The sequence below is a fragment of the Schistocerca nitens genome, chromosome 7 (assembly GCF_023898315.1).
Source record: "Schistocerca nitens isolate TAMUIC-IGC-003100 chromosome 7, iqSchNite1.1, whole genome shotgun sequence".
Taxonomy (NCBI): domain Eukaryota; kingdom Metazoa; phylum Arthropoda; class Insecta; order Orthoptera; family Acrididae; genus Schistocerca; species Schistocerca nitens.
In genome coordinates this window covers 363,648,836-363,652,933 of record NC_064620.1, presented here as the reverse complement: position 1 = coordinate 363,652,933, position 4,098 = coordinate 363,648,836, and the positions used below count along the sequence as shown (strand labels likewise).

Sequence of the window (4,098 nt, the reverse complement as noted above, 5' to 3'; positions counted from 1 at the left end):
GAGGACTAGACAGCATTCTAACTAATGGAACAGTGCTGCTAGAACGTGACGGGAATTCGAGAGCATTAGCAGGGACCTGTCTCTTGGCACAGGGACAACTCTTACTTATGGAAAGCATGTAGATTCAAATGTTATATATCGAAGACTGGAAGATTCTTGAGGAGATGAGAATACCTCGAGGTTGTACCGAGACCTTCTCATCTGAAATAGGTAGAAATAGGCCATTATTAACCAACATGCTACTTAGACTGTATTACACATCATACTACAAATTATTTCGTCAAGCTCATTGTGTTACATTTTCTTTCTTCTTTTATTTTTCTTTGACATTTGCATTATATAAATTATATTCTCAACAACTAGATAGTAACAAATTATATGGAACCATTTTAACAATTAATAAGCATTCAGTTCGCTGTAACCTCAGAGAAATCTTTACACATTATGTTCTTTATATTATTAAAGAAAAACATTAACAACTGTACACCAATAAGATTGCAACAATGAGAAGTCTTTGCTTTTGGATTCAGAAACATCCCACCAACCTTAAATTTCAAGACGGTGGGTTACTCTGTACTGTTAATGAAATAAATAAAAAAAGTCGGTACTATGACAAAAGGGTAGTTGATATGTGAGCTCGATATCGCTTCTTCTAAGTGTTGTGGGCAAATATATTACAACCTCTCATATACGCCTCATGAAGTGTTTCCAATGAGAAAATTAGGAGCTAATAGGAAGATTTTTACCGACAGACAATCATGAGCAAAAGTTCCATCTTTTTTTCTCGATAAATAAGACAACATTATGCAGTGAGTTTTGTGCGCCCGTAAATGGATGGATTGACATATTAATAGACACGAAATTTACATTTACATGAATATGATTACTTCGCAAGCCATAGTACGTGTGTGGCGGAGGGTACCTGTACCACTACTAATTATTCCAGTTTTTATTCCACTTGCAAATAAAGCGAGGGAAAAGACTGCCTAATGCTTTCTTATGAGCGCTAATTTCTAGTATCTTATCTTCGTTGTCCTTAAGTGAAAAGTATGTTGGCCGGGGTAGAATCCTTCTCCAGTCAGCTTCAGATGTCGTTTCTCAATAGCTTTCCTCGAAAAGAACATCGTATTCCGTTCAAGAATCCCCATTTGAGCCACCTGACGAGTGTATTCCGGGTGCTGGAAAAAATGACTCACCATGCAAAGTGACTCTCAAGATCAATTTAATTAATTAGCCTGTCAATTTGATCAGCTGTATCATCGAATTTATAAAAAGACACGTAGTATAAACCTGATACAACTTTTCTGTGCTGTTACGTTAAGAACTTCGTATGCGACGAAGCACTTGGTTACATTAAGAGAATTCGAAAGTGAGGAAGCATCCTGTGACAGAGGTAGAGTGTGCTCTAAGCACTCCGTTATGAGCCAAAAATGAGTTTCATACTGTAGTCCTGTGATGCAGGACATAACAGATATTAAGCTGATTAGAACAGATTTTTTTAGGTGGTCATAGAATACTTAGAGGAAATATAGCCTATGCTATATTCGAGATATATGGTCAACATCATCTCTGTCTTGAATTCGGTAAAGCAGGTTTTTTAAATTGGGGGGAGTCTACGGGGAATTTCAAATAGAGCCATACGTCCAGGGTGCGCCTGCTTGTCTCGGGGAGCGCCGTGGCTGGCAGCATGAGTTGGCAGGAGGTTCCAGTCAACTGGAAGTCGCAGCTTAGCTTATAGGCTTTACTGGTGGTTAGTTCCAAAAAATCCTCCAACCTCTCGGCTCTTGTCTGCAGCCGTTGGGACAAGTCCTCGCGGCAGCACTTTCTGGCTTACTGACTAGAGAAGTAGCCAGTATGCTGGTTGAGCAGCGACAGAAGCGGACATGGGTGTTTCGTTAGAAGATTCAATATGATGGACGTTTGCGCTGGACCGTTTTTCTCCCCATGTAAACTGATCAGTTGACTGCTTGGTGACAGTTTCTCCAACCTCTGAGCATGTGGTGTGTGGATGCTGGGGGATAGGTGTGCAGCTGCTGCAGTGCCTGTATGTGTGGGTCTCTCCTGACTGGTGTGCATGTGACGACATGATGTCCCTGAGGGCGGCGCGGGCCCGGCGCCCGGCAGTCAACGGACAGTGTGCTCTCAGTGATCGCGAGTGTGTGTGTGATCGGAAGGATTTTTTCACCAGATGTGTTTAGTGGAAAAGTTGTTCTGGATGAGGGTGATTGTGTTGTCAAACGTTGGTGCATAGAAACCCTTGGATATATTTAGCGATACCATGTACTTGTGGCGGAAATTTAATTTCTTCGTTTGCAAAATGCTTGTATCTGATTCTCTAACGTTGAAAATATGTTTTATTGAGAAGCATACTCATTGTAAGGTGATGATCCGTTTGACTCCTGTAAACTTTTAAGGAATTAATTTGATATTGTGGTGCAAATGGACTATGTCCCTCAATTCTTGATATCGAAATTGCGTCAGCTCTCTCTTTGTCCCAAGCATCAGCCAATAGGAACACAGTAGTCTGAGGAGAGATTAAAACGTCCATATGTGGTTCAAGTGAAATTGGTTCACACACAAACAGGAAGTATCCACTTGAGAGAGACAGGAAGTGAGTCTGGAAAATCACGAGCAACAGAATATCGCCACTTGATGCATTGTTTACGGTCACGAGAACAAAGGAGGCCAACATCCAGCCCCTGGTCGATGGTATCGTGATCGGTAATCAGGACTTTCGACGGTTCTTGACCGCTTTGCCAACACCTGGACGACAGATACATGTGCGGACGACCCGAAATGACAGCTACTACACTACACTTCTTTCCAGTCCTTGATACTTACGGTTATTACGTCATGGGAAGTGCGGTTGGGGGGTGTTGACATGAGCTCTGCCCAAGGTGGGTTATCCTTGTCTCCTCCAAACTGATTAAATAAAGAATATGCATCAATACATTATTGACATTGATTTCATTTTTGTGAGATCCTTCATCCCCATCGCAAACTGAGTCTTTTCCTACCATTTTTTTCTGGGAGGGGTAAGGAGGGAGCAGGCAATGGGTGGGGGGAGGGTGGGATATCCTCTGGTGGTGGAATTGTGTACTAGCACAGTCGATCCCTACTCATCAAGGTGACAAAGCTACATAATTTTTTCCAAAACAATACCTCCAACCTACAGCAGTGTAAATCAATTACAGAACAATAGGTTTGCACCTGAATGTATGCTTGCCCCTGAATGTATGCAACACACACTAACGAAGTGGCGCAAAACCCGCTTTGCCCTAGTACTTCCAGGTCTAGGCTCAGTGTGTCTAGCACACAGACAGGTGGTCACAGGCCCTAAACTTCTAACCAACACATAGCCATCACTACCACCAGGCAGAACCAGCTTTCATCAGAGGACACATCAGACCTCCACCTTCTTCTCCAGAGAGCTCTCGCTTGACAACGCTGAAGTCGCAAATTGTGATGTTTGAGTCAGTGGAATGAACGCTACAGGGCGTCTGGCTCGGAGATGTCCATGAAGTAACCAATTTGTAACTTGACTGTGTCATTTTGGTGCCAACTGCTCCTCAGATTGCAGCGGAGGATACAGTATGTTGCGCCAGAGGCATATGCCGAACATGATGGTCTTCCTTCTCGGTAGTGCCACGTGGCCGTCTGGAACCGATTCTCCTTGGGACCGTATATTCTCGTGACCACCACTGCCAGCAGTCATGTACAGTAGCTACATTCCTGCTAAGTTTTCTGCGATGTCGCAAGAGAACATTAGCTTCTCATTGCCCTATTACGCGACCTCATCGGCGTTGGTACTGGCGTCTTTGTCGCCGTAAAGGCATTCCGGACTAACATCGACTGACCACGTCCAGGCCGGCCGAAGTGGCCGTGCGGTTAAAGGCGCTGCAGTCTGGAACCGCAAGACCGCTACGGTCGCAGGTTCGAATCCTGCCTCGGGCATGGATGTTTGTGATGTCCTTAGGTTAGTTAGGTTTAACTAGTTCTAAGTTCTAGGGGACTAATGACCTCAGCAGTTGAGTCCCATAGTGCTCAGAGCCATTTGAACCATTTTGAACCACGTCCAGTCTCAAAGATAACCAACGC

The 4,098-nt window shown here is 43.8% G+C and overlaps 1 pseudogene; it reads right to left on the bottom strand.

Annotated features, from left to right (window-relative positions):
- Nucleotides 1-1,348: 1,348 nt before the first annotated feature.
- LOC126196658 (U2 spliceosomal RNA) lies at nt 1,349-1,528 on the bottom strand (annotated as a pseudogene).
- Nucleotides 1,529-4,098: the final 2,570 nt, after the last annotated feature.